At 53.9% G+C, this 14,460-nt stretch overlaps 5 non-coding genes and 2 pseudogenes across 5 annotated transcripts; all 7 read left to right on the top strand.

The window, feature by feature from the left end:
* The first annotated feature begins 1,839 nt into the window (after positions 1–1,839).
* LOC133106311 (U2 spliceosomal RNA) lies at positions 1,840–2,014 on the top strand (annotated as a pseudogene).
* A 5,590-nt stretch (positions 2,015–7,604) lies between these two features.
* Positions 7,605–7,811, top strand: LOC133106537 (U2 spliceosomal RNA; annotated as a pseudogene).
* A 360-nt stretch (positions 7,812–8,171) lies between these two features.
* On the top strand, positions 8,172–8,288 carry LOC133105782 (U5 spliceosomal RNA). The gene has a single exon (XR_009703974.1). It is a non-coding gene; the product is annotated as a U5 spliceosomal RNA (small nuclear RNA).
* A 433-nt stretch (positions 8,289–8,721) lies between these two features.
* Positions 8,722–8,912, top strand: LOC133105780 (U2 spliceosomal RNA). Its single transcript, XR_009703972.1, has one exon. It is a non-coding gene; the product is annotated as a U2 spliceosomal RNA (small nuclear RNA).
* A 360-nt stretch (positions 8,913–9,272) lies between these two features.
* On the top strand, positions 9,273–9,389 carry LOC133105781 (U5 spliceosomal RNA). Its single transcript, XR_009703973.1, has one exon. It is a non-coding gene; the product is annotated as a U5 spliceosomal RNA (small nuclear RNA).
* A 433-nt stretch (positions 9,390–9,822) lies between these two features.
* On the top strand, positions 9,823–10,013 carry LOC133105768 (U2 spliceosomal RNA). Its single transcript, XR_009703961.1, has one exon. It is a non-coding gene; the product is annotated as a U2 spliceosomal RNA (small nuclear RNA).
* A 360-nt stretch (positions 10,014–10,373) lies between these two features.
* Positions 10,374–10,490, top strand: LOC133105779 (U5 spliceosomal RNA). Its single transcript, XR_009703971.1, has one exon. It is a non-coding gene; the product is annotated as a U5 spliceosomal RNA (small nuclear RNA).
* Positions 10,491–14,460: the final 3,970 nt, after the last annotated feature.

Below are 14,460 nucleotides of genomic sequence, written 5' to 3'. Positions count from 1 at the left end.
AGTAGACGTCCGCTGCGGTGTCCGCCAGGGCTGTCCGTTATCGCCACTCCTGTTTGTGTGCTGTATAGAGCCACTGGCACAAGTGTTGAGAAGGGATACCCGGATATCAGGGCTGGGCATTCCAGGGAGCGGTGGGCAGGAGGCCCGCTGCATTTTATACATGGATGACGTGACCGTACTGTGCACTGACCAGCCTTCCATTGACCGGACTGTTGACAGGACAGTGTGGTTTGGGAGGGCCTCAGGGGCAAGACTCAACAAGGACAAGTGCGACTTAAAACTGTACGGACGTTGGACAGAGGCTGAGCTCTCTGGAATGCCAATGACTGTAAGACCTGACCAAGTGAGAATCCTCGGGGTCCATTTTAATTCTGACGGACGTGGGGATGAGAACTGGGAAGGGATTTTAAGAACAACAGAAAAACGGCTGGAGTTTTGGAGACTGAGGGAATTATCACTGGAGGGCAAAATTCTCATTTTAAAATCGGTGATTTTACCCTTGTGGCTGTTTGTCAGTGTTGTGTTTGTGCCGTCTCGTGCCGTGTTGTCTCGTCTTGATCGTGCTGTGTTTTATTTTTTATGGGGCACAAAATGGGAGCGGTTGCCCAGAACGGTGGTGAAGAAGGAACCAGAGAAGGGTGGGAAGGGGGTTCTGGACTTTTACACTGTGTTGTGGTGCCACTTTGTGGCGCTGCAGGTGTCCTTGTGTCTGTCCTTGTCATGTAAAGCGTCCTTTTTTGTCAAGTTTTTTAGCGGGGCCTATTTTAAAAGCATTGGGGTGGTGAAGGTGCCTTTAACGGTGCCTTTGGCTTTTAAAATGGTGGGAGGGTATATGAATATGAAGGCCTTTTTAAAGAAGATGGGGTTGGAAGGGGTGGGAGCGGGGGTTTTAACTAACCACAAGTCTCTCCTGTCCTTTGTGCAGGGTAGGGATCCGGTGAGCCAGGTGCGTGAGCTGGCAGTAGGCCAGCCAGAAGAAGTTTGGAACGCTGTGGCCCACCCAGATCTGCTGCATCGCCATAGAGACCTGGCCTGGCTGGCGGCGCATGGGGTCCTCCCGGTCCAAGGAGTGCTGCATGCCCGGAGACTGGCCAGGACTGCAGAGTGCCCTTGGCCCAGGTGTGAAGAGGAGGAGTCGGTCCGCCACTGCCTGTGGGACTGCCCGGTGGCAAGGACCCTCTGGACACAGTGCGGGCCCCTGATCCAGCTGCTGCTGGGAGCGGGACTGACCCTGCAGTGCCAGATGGTGCTGTACGGCGTGGGCAGGGAAAGGACCTCACGCCGGTGGAGATGCCTGTGGCTGGCCATAAACTGTCTGAAACAGGCCATCTGGACTGCCCGCACTGTGTGGATCAAGGAAAACAGGGCCTTGTCACCGGAGGCACTGAGGAGGGTGGCGTTTGCCTCCCTCAGAGACTACATGTGGCGTGACCGGCGGAGAAGAGGAGTGGACTGGGCCAAGGGGGCATGGGGGCATGCAGCCTGGACGATGATAATGGGGCCGGGAGGGCCAGCCTGACCGGCCGGGATCTGTTATGACGAGGTAACAGGGGCGGTGTGAAGGCAGGTTGTTTAAGAGCGCCCACCGCTGCCCGGTACAAAGGTCGTCTGTTTTAATGATTGTGGTGGTTATTTTAAATAATGGGTGTGCTTTTATCGGAAAAAAGGAAGGGCAAAGGGTCCTCGTGGGAATTTTAATGAAATTACTTACTTTTATTGTATTTAAATATATGTTTTTACTGTAATGTAATTTTGTTATTTATGAAGCGATATTTATTTCTGCAAGGACATGCCCGAGCACAAAAATGTATTGTATTTAAAAAAATGTGTTGATATAATAAACCTTTTAAAAACAAAAAAATCTGTTCTTATCAGTTTAATATCTGATACGTCCCCTATCAGGGGACTATATATTAAACGGATTTTTGGCACAGGGAGTCGGAGAAGGAGCTTGCTCCGTCCGCTTCAAGCATCGACCCGTTATTGCAGTGCGTTCGGGAACGGTGCGCCTCTCCAAGTTTTGTGCAAAAAAAGGTTGTGTTTTGTTGTCCTTTACTAGGTGGGTGGGTTGCCCTGTTCTTCCCCCTTTTTGTTTGTTTGTTTGTTTGTTTGTTTTTTTTTGTATGTATGTAAATTGTGTTGTAAATAGGGTGAATATGTGCCCTTGTTGTAAGTGTGCTTGCCTCTGTTTTTTAGCAAAATGATGTAGTTTTCTGTGCGGGACGTAACTGTTTGTTGTCATTGCGCTGTCTCGCTTTTCCCACCTTCCCTCTCGGATTGTCTGTCCGGCCGGCTGGCGGCAGTGGCAACCCCGGGTCAGTGGGAGTGGCTGGGAAGGGGGCCGGAGGCGCCTGGTGCGCTGAAAGGTCACATTTCGCTCGGGTTTCTCTTCAGCACGCACAAATCTTTCGCCTTTTACTAAAGATTTCGATCACCCACAACAGCCAAACCGCAAAATACACCCAGCCAGCCTCCAAACCCAGCAATAACACGCCAACCGATCAACGCCAAAAGACAAACAGTACAATCTAACAAAAAACCGGTACACAGTCCCAAATCTTTCGCCAGGCCTAATACCCTTCCCAAACCTCCCACCCATCCACCAAAATCAGTACATTACAAGGAAAACCTACAAAACATCGGCACACTTCACCCCCACTCCATCAGGGACCAGCCAGCCCCCGGTCCGGACTCTCAAAGGGAGGCGACAACATCCCCCTCCTCCCAGGCCCTCCTAGGCCCGGGGGGGAGGCCTGGGGCAAAAACAACCACCCCCACCTCTCCAGGACGGAACCTCCCAGGCAGTCAGGAGGGGAGACCCATGGGAGAACATGGTCAGGGGGTGAGTAGGCGCCACAATAACCCGGATACAATTTTCAACACAATAAATCAAATTTGTCAGAATATGGCTAACAGCCATACTGGATCACCAGACACCCAAAAACAATAAAATATCATGGCATACAACTTTACACTTACCACACTTAACACCCGCAGTATCAGACACCCCGATAAACGCACCACCGTTTTCTCCATTCTGTCACAGATCCCCTCAGACGTCGTCCTGCTCCAGGAATGTGGGATTCCGTTTCGGGAGTGGGATGGCGTTCTGGGGGAGGAATGGAGAATGGGAGACTCTCTCTGGTCTGGCTCAAACATCGCCAGAGCTGATGGGGTCGGCACGTTGATGAAAAATCCCTATGCAAAAATAACAGCACACAGCATTGTGGAGAGTGGGCGAATCCTCGTCACCGATCTCGAGGTCGGGGGTTCCCCACTCAGGGTCATCAACGTGTACGGTCCCACCAGCGTGGCCGAGAGAGTCTCCCTATTCACTAAACTACCACCACTGTTACACTGCACGATGCCCGTCGTCGTAGGGGGAGACTTCAACTGTGTTTTAAGAGATGAGGACCGCAGCAAACCAAGGCCGGACCGCTCCGGCACCCTGCTGCGGTCCCTCATCGAGGATTTCTCCCTCTGCGACGCCGGGGGCGCCTCTCCTCCCCAACACACTTTTGTGAACTCCTCTGGCTCCTCCTCATCCAGAATTGACATGTTTCTGCTCTCCCCAGGCCTGAGGGTGCACAGCTATTCCACCAAGGCGGTGCACTTCTCGGACCACCACATGGTAACCGTGTCCCTGGTCTGGGAGAAATCTATAACCGTGGGTAAGGGGCTCTGGCGGATGAATATCAGCCATCTCCAAGACCCCCAGGTGCGTCTCTCCTTCTCGAGAAGATACCTGGAGTGGGTGAGTCTGAAACATCTCTTTGACTCCCCGGTGGAGTGGTGGGAGATGGTGAAGGAGCGAGTGCGGGGCTACTTCCGGGCAGTCGGGCGGAGGAAGGCGAAGGAAGGGAGGGCAGTTTTTGAACGCCACAATGCTGCCCTCCAAAGACTAAGCCTCCTCCAGTCCCGAGGCCTGGATGTCGGCAGCGAAATCGCACAAGCTCGGCAGAGCCTCACCACCCTCTACCGGGAAGAGCGGAAGAAACAGACCTTCCGCTCCAAACTCCAGGGCCTCCAGGAGGATGAGAAGTGCACGCGGTTCTTCTTCCGCAGGGCACGAACCAAGACGAATAACATCTTGTCTCTCTATAACAGCAGAGGTGTGGTGGTGTCTGAAGAGGCGGAGGTCCGGGAGGTGGCCAGGGAGTTCTACGAGGGCCTTTACAGCGAGAGGCCCTCAGACGGGGCTCTCATGGACACCTTCCTGGGCTGCCTGGACAGACGCCTGGGAGATGAGCAGATGGAGGCGGAGTTGAGCACTGAGGAGCTCACCAGGGCCGTGCACTCCCTGAATACACACAAAGCTCCGGGCCCTGACGGAATCCCAGCTGAGTTTTACCAGGCTCACTGGGATCTCCTGAAGGGGGACGTGGCGGAAGTGTTCAGGGCTGCGTACAGGGAGGGGCGGTTAGGCGCCTCACTGAGACAGAGCTCAGTAGCTCTTGTCCCAAAGAAGGGGGACCTGAAGGACCTCCGCAACTGGCGGCCGATCAACCTCCTCTCAGTCGATTATAAGATCATGGCGAAGGCGCTGATGGGGAGGTTCCAAGGCCTGATAACATCGGTGATCGGACCGGACCAGACCTGCAGTGTGCAGGGGAGGTCCATAAATGACAACCTGCTCCTCGCGAGGGATCTAATCATCCACTCCGGGGAGCGGAGGTCCCCCTTGTGCCTTCTCAGTCTCGATCAAGAGAAGGCATTTGACCGGGTGAGTCATGTGTGCTTGGAGAGAGTGCTAGAGAAAATGAACATTCCTGGCCCCCTCCTGCGCTGGACAAAAATCTGTCTGACAGACATAACGGGCAGAGTGGTTGTCAATCGACAGCCCTCTGCCCCGTTTGATGTCAGGTCTGGCGTCAGGCAGGGGTGCCCTCTAGCATCTCTCCTGTACGTCATCTACCTGGAACCGTTCCTCCAGGCCATTAGGGCCAATCCAGGGGTGGTGGGCTATCCACTCCCTGGAGCGGGGGGGGAACGGCTAAAGGTGATGGCGTACATGGACGACATTGCCATCGTCGCCACAGACAGTCGTTCTATCGCTTGTGCCACCAAGGTGTTGGACGACTTCTGTGTGGCCACTGGCGCCCTGGTCAACAGGGACAAGAGTGAACTGTTTCTGTCTCCACATTGGAGTGAGGAGCTGACCGTTTCCTTCCCTGTGCGTAGGAATACCATCAAGCTCCTGGGGGTGACCTTCCAGGCTGACGGAGGAGGGAGAACCAGCTGGGAGGGAGCCCTCCGCCACGTCCAAAATAAAATCAGGAGCTGGAGTGCACGGCCCTTGACCATGGCGGGTAAGATCCTTGTCCTGAAGGCAATTGTCCTACCCATTCTGCTCTATGTGGGGAGGGTGTTTCCCCCGGACAAAGCCACCGGGAAGTTAATCACCCGGATGGCTTTCCGCTTTGTCTGGGGGAGCACCATGGAAAAACTTAAACGCGTCACCCTCCTCAAAGAGGAGCGGAATGGGGGGCGGGGGGTCCCAGACATTGTGAACATCATTATGGTGCAGGGTCTGGCCACCCTTGTCCAGAATGCAGGGAAGGTGGGTAAGGCCTCTGGTACCTTTGCCAGGTACTATGCCACCCCCTTCCTCAGAGCAATGGGCTTGGGTGTGCTGGACCTCACCATACCTTATAGCTGGGACCCCCCCTACGTCTACCGAGCCCTGAAGGACTTTGCCTACAGGACGGATCTGCCCAGGGCTGGCCTAACCTCGTGGAGCTATAAAATGATTATGGCTCATTTAAGATCTGGAGAAATTGTAACGCTCCCGAGGGGGGGGCCAGACCTGGACCCGCAAGTCATCTGGGCAAATGTAACACACAAATGTCTTACAAACAAACAAAAAGACATTGCCTGGATGACAGCCCATAGGTGTCTCCCCACCAGAACATTTATGTATCGCCGGCACTTAGCCCTGACTGAACGCTGCCCCCACGGATGCACTGACTCGGAACACATTCACCACCTGTTCTGGGAGTGCTCCGTGGCCAGGCGGGTCTGGGGCCTTGTTTGTTCCTCTGTCTCCCTAAGCAGGTTCCTGCCGAGGTCCTCCCTGATGGCTGAGGGCATCCTCTACGGTCCGCCGGGGGGATGCAAGTCCACCGTGCTCCAGCGTCAGTGGAGGATCATCAATACCGTGAAGCAGGTCCTGTGGGAGACGAGGAACATCAAGGTCTACCAGAAAACATCTGTAGACCTGGTCACTCTCCGGAGGAGGATCCAAAACCTCCTCCAGGACGGCATTCTGGTGGACATGCACACAAACAAGAACCTGGCGAGAGAGAAGTGGGGGGTGGACCACTGGAAAGAATTCATCATCTAGCCCACCCCCCCAAGGGACACAGAAGGGACACAGAAGCCTCTCGGGACAACCAAACCTGAGCGGAATGGACTCTTTCTTTACTATTTTTCTCGTCTTTTAATTCACTTTAGTTTCTTTATTGTTGAAATTGATTTTGTTAAGTTTTGTAAGGTCTCTTTGGAATATTTTGTAATCACTCTCTCTTTAAGTTTGTTTTTATTCTTTTGATGTCTTTGTTTCATTAGTTTAAGTTCTTGATTAAATGATTATTTTGTGTTAATTAGTGTGTTTTAAAAAAAGAAAAAGAATTTTAAAATGTAAAGAAATGTAAAAAAACCAATAAAACCACATTTTACTAAAGATTTCCGTGGAGAGGAACGCACCTGAGTTTGTGCTATTTTTGGATGCTCCGTCCACAGGACGGGGCAACTTCGAACGGTTTAAGGACAGACGGCAATGTGCGACAGGTATGCGGGTTGCTTGCGAGTCGCCGACTTGCTCGTTTCTGGCTTATCGCCTGCTTGCCGCGTGCGATCGATGCCCCGCTCGCTAAATAGCTTTGGTCGCTGCCTAGAGAGCAGCTATTCGGTAAGTAACTCGGTAGTAAGTACGTCACAGCGTACTCGGTATGTGTTGAGTGTTTTTGGCGGCTGTGCCTGCCAGTGGAGGACAGTGGATCTTGGTGGGAGGAGCCAGCTGAGTCCGGTCGTTACGGTAGCTCGCCGACCGGCCAGTCAGTGCGTGCGCAGGGTTCTTGGGAAGGCGGGGAGGGGGGCCGGCTCCTGGGCCAGGTGGCGTCTTCCCCCGAGCGCGGTCCGGGGCCACCGGGAGGGCGCCGTCGGCAGGGGCCAGTTTGCGGTTATCGCTTCTCGGCCTTTTGGCTAAGATCAAGGGTAAGAGCCATGATGGTTCATGGTTCCCCTTGGGTCTCTGCCTTAGGCCTGGAGCTTGCCAGATCGGCTCTCAAGCCAGGCTTCGGCCTGGTGGTGAGGAGCGATCGGGGGGTTTTATTTTTTTCCCTCCTTATTGTATAGTTAGGACCCTACGGGGCTAGAGTAATACCCTACGGGGTTTGAGTTGTACCCTACGGGGTTTGAGTGAATACCCTACGGGGTTTAGCGGATTGGATTTATGGCTAAACGGGAATTTGGATTTGGACGGGGATTGATTTGGAGAGTGATTTGGATATGGTTGCGATTGTATATATGTATATAAGGAGTAGTTTAGAGGAGATTTAGTAAAAAATAGGTAAAACTCTGAGCCAACGCTAAGGCCTTGACTCAGAGCTTCACCACAAAAAAAAAAAAAAAAAAAAAAAAAAAAAAAAAAAAAAAAATCTGTTCTTATCAGTTTAATATCTGATACGTCCCCTATCAGGGGACTATATATTAAACGGATTTTTGGCACAGGGAGTCGGAGAAGGAGCTTGCTCCGTCCGCTTCAAGCATCGACCCGTTATTGCAGTGCGTTCGGGAACGGTGCGCCTCTCCAAGTTTTGTGCAAAAAAAGGTTGTGTTTTGTTGTCCTTTACTAGGTGGGTGGGTTGCCCTGTTCTTCCCCCTTTTTGTTTGTTTGTTTGTTTGTTTGTTTTTTTTTGTATGTATGTAAATTGTGTTGTAAATAGGGTGAATATGTGCCCTTGTTGTAAGTGTGCTTGCCTCTGTTTTTTAGCAAAATGATGTAGTTTTCTGTGCGGGACGTAACTGTTTGTTGTCATTGCGCTGTCTCGCTTTTCCCACCTTCCCTCTCGGATTGTCTGTCCGGCCGGCTGGCGGCAGTGGCAACCCCGGGTCAGTGGGAGTGGCTGGGAAGGGGGCCGGAGGCGCCTGGTGCGCTGAAAGGTCACATTTCGCTCGGGTTTCTCTTCAGCACGCACAAATCTTTCGCCTTTTACTAAAGATTTCCGTGGAGAGGAACGCACCTGAGTTTGTGCTATTTTTGGATGCTCCGTCCACAGGACGGGGCAACTTCGAACGGTTTAAGGACAGACGGCAATGTGCGACAGGTATGCGGGTTGCTTGCGAGTCGCCGACTTGCTCGTTTCTGGCTTATCGCCTGCTTGCCGCGTGCGATCGATGCCCCGCTCGCTAAATAGCTTTGGTCGCTGCCTAGAGAGCAGCTATTCGGTAAGTAACTCGGTAGTAAGTACGTCACAGCGTACTCGGTATGTGTTGAGTGTTTTTGGCGGCTGTGCCTGCCAGTGGAGGACAGTGGATCTTGGTGGGAGGAGCCAGCTGAGTCCGGTCGTTACGGTAGCTCGCCGACCGGCCAGTCAGTGCGTGCGCAGGGTTCTTGGGAAGGCGGGGAGGGGGGCCGGCTCCTGGGCCAGGTGGCGTCTTCCCCCGAGCGCGGTCCGGGGCCACCGGGAGGGCGCCGTCGGCAGGGGCCAGTTTGCGGTTATCGCTTCTCGGCCTTTTGGCTAAGATCAAGTGTAGTATCTGTTCTTATCAGTTTAATATCTGATACGTCCCCTATCAGGGGACTATATATTAAACGGATTTTTGGCACAGGGAGTCGGAGAAGGAGCTTGCTCCGTCCGCTTCAAGCATCGACCCGTTATTGCAGTGCGTTCGGGAACGGTGCGCCTCTCCAAGTTTTGTGCAAAAAAAGGTTGTGTTTTGTTGTCCTTTACTAGGTGGGTGGGTTGCCCTGTTCTTCCCCCTTTTTGTTTGTTTGTTTGTTTGTTTGTTTTTTTTTGTATGTATGTAAATTGTGTTGTAAATAGGGTGAATATGTGCCCTTGTTGTAAGTGTGCTTGCCTCTGTTTTTTAGCAAAATGATGTAGTTTTCTGTGCGGGACGTAACTGTTTGTTGTCATTGCGCTGTCTCGCTTTTCCCACCTTCCCTCTCGGATTGTCTGTCCGGCCGGCTGGCGGCAGTGGCAACCCCGGGTCAGTGGGAGTGGCTGGGAAGGGGGCCGGAGGCGCCTGGTGCGCTGAAAGGTCACATTTCGCTCGGGTTTCTCTTCAGCACGCACAAATCTTTCGCCTTTTACTAAAGATTTCCGTGGAGAGGAACGCACCTGAGTTTGTGCTATTTTTGGATGCTCCGTCCACAGGACGGGGCAACTTCGAACGGTTTAAGGACAGACGGCAATGTGCGACAGGTATGCGGGTTGCTTGCGAGTCGCCGACTTGCTCGTTTCTGGCTTATCGCCTGCTTGCCGCGTGCGATCGATGCCCCGCTCGCTAAATAGCTTTGGTCGCTGCCTAGAGAGCAGCTATTCGGTAAGTAACTCGGTAGTAAGTACGTCACAGCGTACTCGGTATGTGTTGAGTGTTTTTGGCGGCTGTGCCTGCCAGTGGAGGACAGTGGATCTTGGTGGGAGGAGCCAGCTGAGTCCGGTCGTTACGGTAGCTCGCCGACCGGCCAGTCAGTGCGTGCGCAGGGTTCTTGGGAAGGCGGGGAGGGGGGCCGGCTCCTGGGCCAGGTGGCGTCTTCCCCCGAGCGCGGTCCGGGGCCACCGGGAGGGCGCCGTCGGCAGGGGCCAGTTTGCGGTTATCGCTTCTCGGCCTTTTGGCTAAGATCAAGTGTAGTATCTGTTCTTATCAGTTTAATATCTGATACGTCCCCTATCAGGGGACTATATATTAAACGGATTTTTGGCACAGGGAGTCGGAGAAGGAGCTTGCTCCGTCCGCTTCAAGCATCGACCCGTTATTGCAGTGCGTTCGGGAACGGTGCGCCTCTCCAAGTTTTGTGCAAAAAAAGGTTGTGTTTTGTTGTCCTTTACTAGGTGGGTGGGTTGCCCTGTTCTTCCCCCTTTTTGTTTGTTTGTTTGTTTGTTTGTTTTTTTTTGTATGTATGTAAATTGTGTTGTAAATAGGGTGAATATGTGCCCTTGTTGTAAGTGTGCTTGCCTCTGTTTTTTAGCAAAATGATGTAGTTTTCTGTGCGGGACGTAACTGTTTGTTGTCATTGCGCTGTCTCGCTTTTCCCACCTTCCCTCTCGGATTGTCTGTCCGGCCGGCTGGCGGCAGTGGCAACCCCGGGTCAGTGGGAGTGGCTGGGAAGGGGGCCGGAGGCGCCTGGTGCGCTGAAAGGTCACATTTCGCTCGGGTTTCTCTTCAGCACGCACAAATCTTTCGCCTTTTACTAAAGATTTCCGTGGAGAGGAACGCACCTGAGTTTGTGCTATTTTTGGATGCTCCGTCCACAGGACGGGGCAACTTCGAACGGTTTAAGGACAGACGGCAATGTGCGACAGGTATGCGGGTTGCTTGCGAGTCGCCGACTTGCTCGTTTCTGGCTTATCGCCTGCTTGCCGCGTGCGATCGATGCCCCGCTCGCTAAATAGCTTTGGTCGCTGCCTAGAGAGCAGCTATTCGGTAAGTAACTCGGTAGTAAGTACGTCACAGCGTACTCGGTATGTGTTGAGTGTTTTTGGCGGCTGTGCCTGCCAGTGGAGGACAGTGGATCTTGGTGGGAGGAGCCAGCTGAGTCCGGTCGTTACGGTAGCTCGCCGACCGGCCAGTCAGTGCGTGCGCAGGGTTCTTGGGAAGGCGGGGAGGGGGGCCGGCTCCTGGGCCAGGTGGCGTCTTCCCCCGAGCGCGGTCCGGGGCCACCGGGAGGGCGCCGTCGGCAGGGGCCAGTTTGCGGTTATCGCTTCTCGGCCTTTTGGCTAAGATCAAGTGGATTGTGGTGGTGAGAAGCGACTAAACAGTAAGTATGTCTTCGAATAACTGGAGAGCAGTGAGAAATACGGCGAGGATGAAGTGGGCAGGAGTTCCTGGGGGCATGCCACAACGAGAAGAGTTCGTAAAGTCTTTCATTTTGGAGAAGTTTCTTTTGTCAGAGAAGGAAATCCTGGGGATCCAGCGTAATGGAAGGGAGGAATTTGTAGACGTCGCCTTCAGGGGGCCGGATCCTTTCAAGGCCTTCATGGAGCGGTGCAAGAGGGAAGACCTGGGGCCATGGAGAGTGGAGTCCATGGAGAGGAGGAACCACAGGGTAGTGATTATCAATCTTTTTGATATGAACGTGCCGGACGAGGCGGTCGGGAGGTACCTCGAGAGGTACGCCAGGGTGGTGGCCGGACCCAGATACCGGAGGGACGCCTACGGTTTCTGGAACGGCCAGAGGGTGTACGAGGTCCTGCTCCGGGAGAGCGACCATGGCTACGAGGGCTACCTCCATCCTCCAGCCCTCTGCATGGTCGAGGGAGTGAAGGGCCACATAATGTACTCCAGGCAGCCTCCTTTCTGTCGGCGGTGCATGGAGGTGGGCCATGTCGACGCGGGGTGCCGGTCGGTGGTCTGCTATAATTGTAGGCAGCAAGGGCACATGGCGGCGGAGTGCAAGGAGCCACGCACCTGCAACACCTGCGGCTCCAGAGACCACTTTATGAGGGCATGCCCGGAGCGCCGCCGCACCTACGCCGACGCAGCCAGGGAGAGGGCAACGTCTACACCAGGGCCAGCGGGGGCTGAGAGGCCTGCACCAGGTGCAGCAGAGCAGGAGAGGCCTACACCAGGCCCAGCAGGGGCAGGGAGGCCTACACAAGGGCCGGCAGAGGCTGAGGGGCCTATACCAGGCCCAGAGGAGGCAGAGAGGCCTACACCAGGCCCAAGGGAGGCGGAGGGGCCTACACCAGGCCCAGCGGAGGCGGAAGGGCCTACACCAGGCCCAATGGAGGCTGAGGGGCCTATACCGGGCCCAACGGGGCCTAGCACCGGGGAAGGCCCGATCCCAGACACCGATCGGGGTCCCGACAGCATGGAGGGGAGGGAGACGGCGGATGAAGGCAGTGAGGGCTCCGACATGGAGTTGTCCACAGAGGAGGAGGCCGTCATCAGGCTGAGGGGCGAAAAAAGGAAGGAGAGGCCGGAGATGGCTGGAGCTCCATCAGGGGGGAGGAGGGCTAAGGCCAAGGCCCCGACCAAAGCCATGGCTAGGCCCAAGGACTGGGCCGAAGAGGGGGAGAAGGAGATGGGGGACGCGGAGGCCCTGATACCGACGGAACCCGAGCGTATGATGGAGAAGATCTTCGGAAGGAGGTAGGCTGAGAGCCTGTATATCCGTTTTGATATAACTTCTCAAATGGAGAAAACTTTCATGTCTTTGAACACTAGAGGCATAAAAGACAGAGATAAGCGAGCGGCACTGTTTTTATCATTTAAAGACGTGTCGTTTGACGCGATGTTCCTGCAGGAGTGTCATTTGGGAGGAGGGAGGGATGTCGCCAAGTTTTGCAAAGATTGGGATATGGGGCCTTCGGTCTGGTCAGTGGGCAATGTCCACGCCGATGGGTTGGGGATTCTGTTTAAGGGAAGGGGGATGGTGGTTGAGGAATTCCTGTCGATTGTTCCAGGGAAACTGTTGTGTGCTGATGTTTTGTGGGGAGGGGAGAAGTTTAGGCTCATAAATGTGCATGCCCCATGTAATATTTCTGAGCGTTTGTGTTTTTTCAAGATGTTGCCGGTTTTATTGGCGACAAATCGATGTATTGTTTTGGGGGGGGATTTTAATGTGTCGGTGGACGAGGGGATAGTGGGAGGGAGAAGGGATTTTTCAGTTCTGTATTTAAAAAAAGAGATTTTGGTTAAGTTTTCTTTGTTTGATTGTTTTAAAGAAGATGGCCGACAGGGGGAGGGATACACGTGGTCAAACTCCAGGGGCTGTAGGAGGAGGTTGGACTACTTTTTTGCCTCAAAAAAATGGAGGGTGGAAAGTTTTGCGGTGATTCCCAGCTGGTCCTCAGACCATAGTGTAGTAAAGTGTATTTTGGGGGGAGGGGAGGCTAGAAGACAAAGGAGATGGTCTTTTAATGCCAATCTCCTTAAAGATTTTGTTTTTTGTGAACAGTTCACGGAATTTTATTTGGGGTGGAGGGTTTTCAAAGCCCAGTTTTCCTGTGTGCTGGAGTGGTGGGAAATGGTGAAACGGAGGATAAAGGAGTTTTGCATAGCCTATGGCATAGCGAAAAGGAGGGAAGAGAGAGAGAAGGTGTGGGCACTGAAGGGAGAGCTGCAATACTGGGTGGGGGTGGCAAACAGGGGAGGGAGGGTGAACGCAGAAGAAGTAAAGGGGTTAAAAGAAGATATAAAATCGTATTACATCGAGAAAGCAAGGCGTTTTGCCTTCCTGGCAAGGGTGGAGCGGAGGGAGAAGGACGAGAAGGTAACGCCTTTCTTCTTTAAAACGGTGAGAGCGCGGCAAAAGGAGGGGAGGATAGAGGCGATAATGACAGGCCAGGGGGAGGTAAGGAAGCAGGAGGAGAAGCTGGACGCCGCAGCGCTTTTCTACTCGGTGCTGTTTGGGAGGGAAGAGAGGGACACAGAGGAGGGGGACAGGCTGGTAGCGCAGCTCTGGAGGAAGGTAGGGAGGGGAAAACAGGAAGCCCTGGGGAGGAGGATAAGGATGGAAGAGGTAAGGGAGGCCTTGTTCTCTTTAAAAGCGGGGAAAACGCCAGGGAGAGATGGGATTACCAGGGAGGTATATACCCACTTCTGGGGGATAGTGGCTGAGGACCTGGTGGAGGTTTTTAACCGGGCGGGAGAAGTGGGGAAGATGCCCTTATCGATGAGGGAGGGGGTAGTGCACCTGTTGCACAAGAAGGGGGAGAGGAAAGATCTGGGGAACTGGCGGCCAGTAACTCTCCTCTGCACCGATTACAAGGTGCTGGGGAAGGTGCTGGCCAACAGGGCCAAGGGGGTGTTAGGGGAAGTTCTGGGACCTGACCAAACTTGTGCTGTCCCAGGAAGGATGGGGTCCCAGAACTTGATTCTTTTAAGGGATCTTTTGAGCTGGGCGAGAAGCAGGAAAGTTGGGGTAGGGGTGATAGGCCTGGACCAGCAGAAGGCTTTCGACCGGGTCGACCACGCCTTCCTGGTGAAGGTTTTAGAGAGGATGGGGTTCGGGGAGGGTTTCATTACCTGGGTGAAGACCCTCTACAACGGGGCCTTCAGCCGGGTAAATGTAAATGGGGCCCTGAGTGCACAGGTGATGCAGGGTAGAGGGGTGAGGCAGGGGTGTCCTTTGTCCCCTTTGCTGTACGTGTGCGTGATAGAGCCCCTGGCAGAGCTGATGAGGCAGGACAGGGTATTCAGGGGCCTGCAGATCCCGGGCAGCGGGGGGGAGAGGGTAAAGGTGCTGCAATATGCCGATGACACCACGGTGGTGGTCTCATCGGAGAGGGA

This window comes from Conger conger, chromosome 12 (genome assembly GCF_963514075.1).
Source record: "Conger conger chromosome 12, fConCon1.1, whole genome shotgun sequence".
Taxonomy (NCBI): domain Eukaryota; kingdom Metazoa; phylum Chordata; class Actinopteri; order Anguilliformes; family Congridae; genus Conger; species Conger conger.
Note: the sequence above shows the minus strand (reverse complement) of the source record. Positions and strands in the feature narration are given on the sequence as shown.